Source organism: Salarias fasciatus, chromosome 12 (genome assembly GCF_902148845.1).
Source record: "Salarias fasciatus chromosome 12, fSalaFa1.1, whole genome shotgun sequence".
NCBI lineage: Eukaryota > Metazoa > Chordata > Actinopteri > Blenniiformes > Blenniidae > Salarias > Salarias fasciatus.
In genome coordinates, this window is record NC_043756.1 from 25935664 (window position 1) to 25947819 (window position 12156).

Consider the following 12156-nt stretch of genomic DNA (forward strand, 5'->3'; position numbering starts at 1 on the left):
AGAACAGAGTTTTGAAGTATCACAATGATGCCAGCAGCAATGCTAAATTCAAATGAAGTATCTTGTAGTATTAGTTTCATCCACCAGATGGCGCAGAGAGTCACTCCAGCATGTGACCTGCTCTGTTTAACAGAGGTCCGAGCAGGTATCAGTGGTTCATTTAACTGCAAGTTAAGCTATTAGCAGCTGTTAGGTTGACAAAACTTTGCGTGACACTGAGGACAGCCTGGATGGATTTGTAACTCACCCAAATGCACAAATACAACTTTGCTGAATGGTATTAACAAAATGGTGATTCAGCTTAAGCATTCCAAACAGAAAGTTCTTGAAGAAAATTCAAGTTTTCAAATGAACGCTGGTAAACTGGAGTGACGAAGAGATCAAACAAAGCATCTTCTTGAATGCAATTCTATAATTTAAGACAGCCAGATTAGTTTTTTCAGGAATGCTTCATCCATTCCTGTTACTCTCAGCTCTTATAGGGCCATGATAACAACCTGACGACAGTCGATTTGGCAGAGGCAGGTCTCAGCAAGCTCTCCTCCAAATGGTTCACTGACAGCGATGAGTCTCACAGCAGTCGGTCCCATCTCGCCTGAAGTGCAGCCAGCAGGATTTCCCTCTGCTGAGCTTCTTTCAGCAGGAACTGCCTTAAAAATATCAGCAACAAAACTCTCCTTTTTTTGTGTGGAGGTTATAAAAAGAAGAATGGTTTTCAATCACTGATCTTTCACTGATCTCCTGACGGCAGTGATTCAAAGTGTTGTGATACGGCCCTCCAAGGGGGCGCTAGAGAGCTTCTGAGGGTCAGGGACGTCTTTTATTTATTTATTTTTTTAAGTATTTAACAAAATAAAAATGGAAAAATACCTTAATGTGATAAAACACATTTTATTACTGAATGTGTTGTAAATAACAGTGAGGGAATAAAATAATAGAACAAGGCCCTGTTTACACCACATTTCAAGTGAAAACCCGAAACTTTCGTTGCATTTTGGGTATTCGTTTACATGACAACAATGTTTGGAGACACTGAAAATGCAACTTTTTGAAAATGGCTCCCAAGGTGGAACTTTTTAAAAAGGCTCTGTCTCCGTTGAAACGGCTGGAAACGCGATTTTTCTGAAACACTGCTGCTGCGAACAAAGGTCCTGGTACGGGTTGTTCTGCACATGCTCAGTAGAGGGGCGGTTTCCTCAAGAGTGACTCCCTGTCCAGATTCTCCTGGTCCTCGTCCTGGTCCTGGTCCTGGTCCTGGTCCCAGTCCAGATTCTCCTGGTCCTGGTAGTTTTAGAGTTGACAGTCACCGTAATAACAATCCAACTTGGTGTTCTGTCCATACCAATGTCTGTTCTCCATTGTTAATATGTGTGTTTTGTTCTTTGCAGCATGTGTGTGTGGCTTCACTACAAAAACAGCCAACAGCACCACCTCATGGCTCGGCATGTTAACTACACGGATTTCAGCATTGAACGTTTTTGTTTTAACATGAATTTTGTGAAAGACGATGAGTTTTCACTTGAAACGTTAACGTGTAAATGGGGTCTGAGAACACAGTGGAATATTTCTTCTGGGTCCCAAAAGTTGCTGTAATAGTTGAAACTGGAACAACCTCCCATCTTGCTCTTTAAAGAACCAAGAAAAACTGTATGTATAAATGTACAAAGATGCATCAAACATTAACACCTGCAGAGCAGATTTCAGGAGTGACTTTCACACATCAATTTTGTAAGTTGAAGACCGTGAGAGCAGCACAGGTGAACGCAGTCCGAGGCTGTGAGGCTGAAGGAATTGCCTGCCGAGCTCAACAGCTTTGTTGATGTACAGGTGAAGCCAGCAGCTTCTTCTGAAAGGCGACAAAAGGGATTTTGCTGCTTTGAGGTTTTTCCAAAGAGCGGTGTGGCCTTTAGAATTACAAAGTGAAAAAGGTTTGGGCTCTTGTTTGAGGTTAAACTGAGTCATTTCAGAGAATGACCTTTTCAACTGAATCGACCAAGAAGCCAAAAGTAATTCTGTTTGACTTTCTGAAAGAAATGTGTGAAAAGGGCCACTTCAGCCCGGCTCTGCTCTGCTCTGAAGGCCTGATGGAGTCCTTTGTCTAAAGATGAACACATGAAACTCCACATGGTGGGTTTCAGATTGTAGTGGCTCTTATGCAGCATGTTTCCACTCCAGTACTAAAACCATGGCTGGAGCATGGCGGGGGCAGCATCAGGGAAGTAGGGTTGCAAATGTCAGCTGAGTGAAAGCTAATTTGATAGGCATCTATGTTTTAGAGATATCCTCTGAAGTTATCAAGCAAACCAACTGCCACTGAGACATTGAGCCTTCTGATCCACATAGAGCTCTGTTCCGAAGTAGTTTATACCGATCCTTAATCTGACCTGTTGTGATTTTGTCCTCTTGGGTATGTGAAACTATTCATACAGCACATATATGTTATTTAAATGTCAAAATCAATAGCAGAGGCACAAACAAAACCGATGGATTCAGAGGACAATGCTGCTCCTGAAACAGAAAAAAGCTGGATGGATTCACTGCTGTATGGAAACCTGCATGCCGACGGTACGGCGATCTCTCAGTAGAAAGGAATTCAGTCATACTGGAGGAATGATGCGAGGTGAAGTGAGAACACAATGGATGTCAACACCAACTGCGCCTAATCCAAAAACTCCTCATCTGTCACATAAACCATGAACTCGGCGCCGTGCAGTAAGACAGAAATCCAGGGCAGAGGTCAACTATCCCAACTCACAACCAACAGGAAGTCAACAAAAAGCTCTTGATATTCCAGTTTACTAAAGAACAATTTCTGTTACATTCAGAGAAGATAGAAATGCTTTATTTGTATAAAATGTTATCACTAAAGCTGCAGTTGAGTCAACCATGAACTTACAGATTAATATTTTCCATCTTTTGGTCCTTCTGAAATCTGCTCTGTAAACACTGACATAAAAGAGAAATTCTGTTCTAGTCAACATGAACACTTCCTGAATATTTGGAGAGGCTGTGAAGAATGTGCCCTGTAAATCTACGTTTTGTTTTATTTGATTTTCGTGTCTCAATGAACAGACCTGTCCAGTGACCCCGTCCAGTCGATGGGAGAAACTCCAGCGCTGCTCTCCAGATGTGTGTTGTATATTTGCAAGTTTTTAGCTTCAATGATGATGTGAACCTGCTTCTCCTCAAATACTTTCCAGATAAATCCTTCAAAGGAATGTTTGGTTGAAGGGCATCTTACATCCATTCAGCTCTTTGGCAGAAGGTGGCTGAAGTTGCTCGTTTCTAGATGACAGTAATGTGAAAAAGTATCAGTTAAAAAAATTCAGCAAAAAAATGGAAGTTTATAAAAAGTATAGATATGTTGGAACACTTTTTGGGGTCATCATGTTCAGTAATTGCAGAGCTGAAGTACTTTCAGTAGCTCATAGCTGCACAAAATACCAGAATATCATGGGAGGATTCCCAATAGGATTCTGGATTCTGAATGGGTGAAACTGAAACGCCATCAGATCTCATGAAATGGTTGAATATGTCCCATGAATAGGAAAAACTATGAAACGGCTTTAAAGATTTCACAGATGTTTCACTGTGTTCACTACACGATGCCAAATTTAAATAGTTTATTTAAAATTTCTGAGAAAATGAATGACCTGCTGAACTGTCATGCTCCTGATGGCCACTAGTCGGAGCCGCAGAGCCGTCAGACAGTCGTTCAATAGCCATCCAGCTTAAAATTAGGTAAACTGAGGTTTTAAACCAGGAACAGCCACATGGTTTTGTTTAATAAGTGTCGCCTCACCACCGCTGCTAGCTGGCATTGTTCAGGCTAGCTTGATATAAATTCAGCTGTTTTCGTGCTGAATGGAGACGATGACAGCTCATCACCTTAACAGCCCCAAAATCACTTTTCACTCAACACAGCCATGCTGATTGTTAAGCTGTGAATTAAGCAAAGTGCTTCATGCTAAAGCAGCATTTAAATCCCAATAAAGAAGCTGAAGATTCTGAATAAAGGCTCCAAATTATTGATTAATACAATTTAATTATCGCATTAAAATGTACCTAAGTGTATTTTTTTTCTGACCATTTTAACTTTTTTGAATGAGTCACGAGCATTGAAATTCTGTTTGTATTAAAGAGTAATTCGTCCTTCAGAACGTCTCTCTACCTAATGAGTCACATTAAGGAGAATCACATCATTAAGATGTTTGACGCCTCACACTGCTCAGTTACTAAGCAGCTCTGCAGTTGGAGCCTCTCATTAAACAGCTGTGCATCAATCTTCAGTGTGTCAATTTCCTGCCACAGGCACAGTCGTGCTCACAATAACATGAATACTAGCTTTTCATGCTACCACGGAGACGAGCTCGCGCTGAAACACTGAATGTAGGAATGTTTGTACCTGCGGACGTTTCAGTCACATGAATTACTGTGAACGTCTTTTAGTCTGCATGTGGATATGTTGTGGACTAGCATCTGTGTGTGTGTGCATGTGTGTGTGTGTGTGAGAGAGAGAGAGAGTATATTTTCTATGTCTATTATTGTTAAATAACTTTTTTTCCTTGCAAGGACACAACTGAGGGCAGCTTTGAGAGGGCGGACTTGGCAGGTTTTTACTGAAAGAAGTGGAAGTGTCCTATTTAATTGTGAAGGGCTATTCATCACATTATCTATTACCTCTGTGATTGTCAGAACAAAATATAACAAGCTGAAAGTTATAAAGTCAAGGTTCTGGATACAGAAGAGCAGCTCACAATGGCTGCTACGTTCCATCGCTCATGGACAATGGACATTTTCTTTGCACATATTGTGTTGTAATTTTCTGTGTACGAAGGAGATTGAAGATTGAATTAAAACAAGATTTAAGATGAAGAAAACTGCGGTGCCTCTGGGAGACCACAAAATCCCATAACAAAATAAATATTCCAACAGATACACTCTGTGGAAACGAGACAGAGAGATGAAAATGAAAATAGGTTTATTAGAAAGAAACAAAACGTTTGCCACCATTTACATGAATCACATGTTAACACTGCCACTAAAGGAACGAGGAGCTGCCTTGCTGGAGGATAATAAAAGTTAAGTTTTGTCAGTTTTGTTTTTCATTTCTCCTGCAGTTCCATATAAGCGTGGCTCCATCCTGATTGCTCAGCTGGCTGCACAAAGAGAACATTCTGCTACCTGCTGGCTCAAATTATTCTTGCAAATTAATTTAGTATTGTTAAGAGATTTGGTTTGGAACCATGCTGTGATCAAAAGTACCTCAGTTCAACTGGTGGGGGCAGCTCCACTGGTTCTCCGACATGCTAGGTTAGCTTCAGCAGGTTTCTGTTCACCGCTAACTTTCACACCTTGCCATGAAGACACTCAGGAGACGTTTTGAATTTGTTCACATTTGTGGCCACCAAGTTAATATGTTTCCCAGTGAAAACGAAAAAAACCTTCATCAGGTTTTGAGAGTCTGTTTACATCACAAGGTGCTCGGAGCCACTGAAACGGAAATCAGTTTCTTCAAAAGCTGCTTTGAAACGAAATAAACAAAATGATGTATTTTCCCTTGAACCGTCTCATAAACAGGGCCTTCAAATACAGAAAGAGTGATAAAGCGTTTTATTGAAGTATTCCAATGCTAGTCCTGTGAATGCTAAAGTCATTTTTCATTCGCTGGAGCCTAAACAGCAGTTAACAGCAACTCAAGCTCGAATGACCTTGAACGTTTACCAGGAGAAGGTCATGCTTACCCGACGAATAGAGGAAACAAACTTCACCAGCATTTTATCATATTACTTTCAGGGAAACGCATCATTGTGGTGCTCTGAGCGCCACAATAATGGAAAAGTGTTTCCCTCTGAGTCCAGCTACTTTTGGCCTCAAGCCAAATCTTGTTTGCGTATATTTGACCAAATGGTGAATTTTTGCTCGCATTGTTTGTGGTCTCGAATGCAGACATAATCTGTGCTTTCAGTGTGATTATAAGAATAGTGTAAATTGTGAAAAGCACTTCCTTTGCTTTGCTGTCTTGGAAGTGTTTCATTTGGAGATCTGTGACCCAGTGAAAATTTGCTCTACTGTGTGATTCAAATGTATTGTATCTGTACTTGTTTGTTTATTTGTTTGTTTTTAACTCGAAAGCTCATTTCGAGAAGCAATGCAGTAACGTCTAAGCTTGTCTTAATTCCCTTTTGAATGCTCATCAGTCTTTCTTTCAGTTGGGTTTTGAGTTTAACATATTTTACTGAAGTAACCAGAAAAATGTCTTGTTTTATTTGATGAGTTTACCAACACAGCCTGTACCAGGAGAGCGAACGTTCACTCTCTATTCGATGACTTTCTGTTTGACTATGTGTTTCATGAACCGGCTAAAAAAACCTATGCTTGCCTTCTGTCTATTTGTTCTGTATGCACTCTCAGTGACCAGAAAAAAAGGCGCGTCTGTTTGTACCAAAGTGAACAAATACAAATCCTTCAGAGAGGCTGAAGACGAGGCTGAAGAGAAAAAAGTAAAAATGGATTCTTCTCAGAGAATTACTCTGGTGAAACTTTTTATGGTGTTAGCTTGCTCACTCACTTGTTTGTGCTCCAGATAGATGAACACACACTTGATTTTAAATGCACAAAATGAAGCTGATGATCTCATCCTAAAAAACAACAACACACACTTGCCATGTTTGCCATCATGAATGTGGAATAACTGGTGTTTCACAATATTTAAAACACTGAAATGAGCTTATTCTAACAGTAACATATACAGCATGTAAAATTATTTACATCTGAAGAAGTTTGCTTTGTTTTTGATTGAGGTTTGGTGCAAATCGCTTCATAGATGTTGCTGTTAATGTGGTTCGAGGTATTTCCTCAGCTGGCCCGCCATGACTTATAATAGTTGATTTTTGATCTTGCGAAATACTGTGAAGAATTTACATAGATATATTAGTGTTTAAAGTGCCATGTCAATTCCAACATTTGCTTTGGACAAGTCAATGTGCTCAGCTTTTAGGAGAAATGCTCCTGTGTGCCGATGCATTTCATCAGCTGGCTCCTCATGACGTTTATTAGCAGACGTGGCTGAGATACGTCTGTTGTTGTACTTCTTACCTGATCATGCTCTCTCTTCTAAATCTTTCCTGCTGCTCTTCATTTACCAACAGCTCCGACTATTACAGATCATCTCATGCATCACTTTCTTCCACAAAATTCAGATTCATGTGCTGTAAAGTCCTGATATTGATCAATTCCCTCTACCTAAAAATGTCATCCAGACAATGTCAACAGTCTCTGGGATTGGAGAGTTCAATTAGTTGATTTTATCAAGCCAAGCTGATATTCGCCTAAATTGTCAAATAATTTGGTATATTTAATTCTGATTGCTTCATGAGTTAAAAACGAGTATTTCAGTCATTCAACTGATTTATGATCAAGTAGTGGCTTCCTGTCAATGTTAAGGAGTTAACATTTTGACTGTCAGTGTATGAAAAAGTTCCAACCACATAGCAAACAGCAACAACAGATTCAAGGATCCCCTATGAATAGTTCATAAATAATAAGTTATGTAGTCAGAATTACATAAGTTCCATCTCAAATTGAAACAGTATTGATCACTACATCCATGTTACTTAAGCAGATAGGAAGGAACTCCAACATGACCTGACGTAATATTTGAAGGTTGTTAACACCCACATTCCATTCCTGCACTGTCTGAACTTTGGTGTTTTAGTTTCGATCCTGAAAGCTTCTCAGAGAGTGGACAGTGAGCTTGCCGCTAGTATCGATGGGCTTTTTGTCAGTGATTGGGTGAATCCAGGGCATTTCACTTGAAGGACCGTCTCCCACATTTATCCTCCCATGTCGGCCTCCTGCTCTGAAGTCTTTACCACAATAACACCTCTCACAGTAATTCAATTCTGTTCAAAATAAAAGACAGAGAATAGTGTGGTGCAGAGGTTTCTTTGCTCTGGTCACTGAAAAGCCTTTCTGTTTATTGTTTGTTCAGTAAACAGTTTTTAGAGGACCAGAGGATCAATAGAGGGGAGCGTTTTGTTAGTGTGTGCTTTTTAACTTGCTCACCTTAATTCCTGTCTTGCCTTTGTTTCAAGAGATATTTTGACGTGCCCACAATACAAGGCCACATAAGTGTTCTTGTAATCAACAAAATGTCCAAATTGTCAATAATAAAGAGAATTATGAAGTTCCAACTTGCAGTCATTACTGTTCCACTGTGATGTAAGGTTTGGTGCTCCTCACAGTTAGAAAATCCCCGGTTCGTGTTCGAGCCTGACTTTTATATATGCAGGCCAACTTTCAAATCAAATTAATCTTCATTTTAATACCATTTACCAGCAGAACTCAATGGATTTACAGCATTTACAAACATAAAAAGATAAAAACAACTTAAAAAAATAATTCTTCCCTCCCACCCTCCATACATACATATAAATAGTACTACACCCCCTCAACACACACACACACACACACACACACAACACACACACACACACACACACACACCACACACACACACACTCCCACGCTCACCACTAACAGTAGGGAGACATGGTATGGCACTGAAGATCACGCAGTCTGTTATGTAGGGCGCTGTCGGAGGACCTCAGGGCCTGTGAGGGTTGATATGATAAAAACAGATCAGCTAAATGACAAGGCACAAGGCCATTAAGACATTTAAAAATTAATAGGAGAACCTTAAAATTGATCCTGAAGTAGACATGTTCCGATACCATTTTTTGCCTCCCGATACCGATTCCAATACTTTTACTGTTGGTATCGGCCGATACCGAGTACCGATCCGATACCAGTATATTATAAAATAACACCATGCCTCGCCTGCATGACTGTCACATGATTATCACTGTGGTGAGGCCTGGCTCAGGTTAAACCTTCTAAAACATGAATCAATACAACAAATTCAGGGCATTTATTTTTAAATAGAACAGTATAAAAACAGCAGTGCAAATGCAATTGAACTAAGTCAATCTAGGAATAATTATTTTCAATAACTTAAAGTGCAGCCCCAGTATTTTTAGATTAAAAGGGAATTTAAATAGAACAATATTAAACAGTGGTGCAACAACAACTTAAATCTAGGAATATATGTTGTTGCATTTTTAAATTGAAGTGCAGACACAATATTGTAAAATGAAGTCATTTAGACAAAACAGTATAAATAACAGTAGTGCAACAGTAACTTAATAAACAAATCTAGAAATATTTTTTAATTAGGGGTGCGAACATAACAGCAAAATAAACAGGGCATTTAAACAGATCAGTAAAAAAATTATTTAACAGCAACTTAAAAGATAACTTTCCAAAATGTTAGTCCAAAATCAACCTATGAAGTCACATTCAAAAGATAAAATCCAAAGAGCAGAAGCTGCACTCTAACAAAAAAAATAGGCTTCTTTACAAGCGCTGTACTTCCGTCACTTGATCCATTCTTCTTCTTCTCAAGAACAGCAGCTACAGCACAGCGGCGCAGCAAAGAACTGTGTCAGAGCTAACGACCAGCAGATGGCGGTAGTGCAACCAACGGGATGCAAGCTGCCAAAGCATTACAGAAGAAGAAGTGACAGTGCTAACGGAGCTAAAGGAGCTAACGGAGCTGACAGAGCGGACCAGTAAATAGATTACTAATTTAATTAATGACGTGGTATCGGATCGGTGCCTGGACTCCAGTACTCGCCGATACCGATGCCAGCAGCATCGGCGCAATTTCCGATACTGGTATCGGAATCGGAACAACTCTATCCTGAAGCGGACAGGGCCAATGCAGCAACTTTAAAATTGGTGTAATGAGGCCCAGCCCCCTGGTCCTCCTCAGCAAGGCTGATTTTTGGTGAATTCACTTTGTGAATTCTGCTTCACAATGATACACACACACGCATTAATATCATGAAGATATGGAGCGGAAATATCTACAAATATTCATTAAGTACATTTTAAGTACATTGCCACAGAGAGAGAGAGAGACAGAGAGACAGAGAGATCACAAAGTGCTGTCCATAGTGCTGAAACACCTACACACATTTTTAAGTAAATTGTTTGCCATTCACTCTGTCTCTCACACACAGACACACAAATTTAAAGACACAAACACATTCACATATGCACATGCACTAAATCAAACTGATACACACAGTATCAGGCAGCGCGGAGTGATATGAAGGGAGAGAAAATAGAGCCAAGCGTTTACGAGGTCTGACTTTTTGGAGAAAAACGGTTTTGTGATGCAAATATATCACGTTTTTGAACACGTACTGGTTTGAGAAGAAAAGCACTTTATTTTCTTGGCCCCAGCAAACTGCCGGACTACTTTCGTCTGGACCTAACCGGACAGGATCTCAGCTCACTGGATGCTGTCAGGGGTGAATCTGTGTGAATGGACGACACTGCTGACGGGGATGCCATACAGATTCATGTCAAAAATCCTGAACTATCGCTTTAATATGATGATATCGAGCTGAAGACCTGCAATATTTACTAAGTGCATTGCCGAGAGAGAGACAGAGAGAGAGAGAGAGAGAGAGAGAGAGAGAGAGAGAGAGAGAGAGAGATCAAAGTGCTGTCCATGGTGCTGAACCATCCACACACATTTTTAAGTAAATTGCCTAACGCTAATCCATACCGTAAACCTAACCTAAGCCTAATTCTAGTCCAAACACGTCGAGTCTTAACCCTCAAAAAGGTCTGTTGAAAAGTGAGAACCAGAAAAATATCCTCACTTCACAAAAATGTCCTCACTTTTTTGGTTAAAAAGTAATTCTGGTCCTCACAACTGAGTATCTACAAGCACACACACACACACACACACACACAAACATATGTTCACACACAGAGTCATGATGATATGGAGCTGAAAGATCTACAAATATTTACTAAGTGCATTGCCACAGAGGGAGAGATCACAATGTGCTGTCCATGGTGCTGAAACATCTAAACACACCTTTTTTAATTTATTGTTTGCAACACACTCTGTCTCATTCACAGACACGCACACACAAATTTAAATACACAGACACATTCACATATGCACACGTACCAAAGCAAATTGGCACACAGAAAACATTAAGATAGCGCTGTCCATGGTGCTGAAACAGCGCCCACACACATTCTTCAAATAAATTGCTTGTCATACACAAATCTCCCCAAAGACAGACAGATACACACACACACACACACACACACACACACACACACACACACACAATCTTAATATGAAGAGTGGAAAGATCTACAAATATTAATTTACAGTAGTACATTGCCACAGAGAGAGAGAGAGAGAGAGAGAGAGAGAGAGAGAGAGAGAGAGAGAGAGACAGACTCATTCAGTGAATGAGGCTGTGTGCAAGCACATGGAACTGGTCCTGCATTTGTATATAAAAATAATAACACTGTGAACACTTTATAGCCCTATTGCACACTTCGTACTTTCAGCATAGAAAGTACAAAAGAGACCATATGTTTTTATTCTTTTAATGTTTTATTCTTATTTTATATTATTTGCACTGACTTGCACTATTGGACCAATAGTTGAGATTTGCATATCGGGATTCATAGGCTAAGAACATTGTCCAAAATACCTTTAAGTAAATTGTTTGCCATCCACTCTGTCTCTCACACACAGAAACGCACACACAAATTTAAATACACAAACACATTCACATATGCACACACACACGAAAGCAAATTGACACTGTCCATGGTGCTGAAACAGTATCTACATACATTTTTTGAATGAATTGCTTGTCACACACACATCCCCCAACATATACACACACACACACACACACACACACACACACACACACACCACACACACACAACACACAAATACATACAGACTCTTAATTGATATGATGTATGTGGAGCTTAACGATCTACCAATATTTACAAAGTACATTGTTTGGTACAGAGAGAGAAGGGCGGGGGAGAGAGGGAGAAAGAGAGTGCGATAAAGTGACTGAAACTGAAACATCTGCATACATTTTAAGTAAATGAGTTGACCCACAAACACACACCTTAACAACCCCTCAACAAACATATCTCCCCACACAACACACACACACACACACAGACACACACACACACTGAGAGGAAGAGAGAGACTGAAAGTTGAATGTGCTGTCCATGGTGCTGAATCAA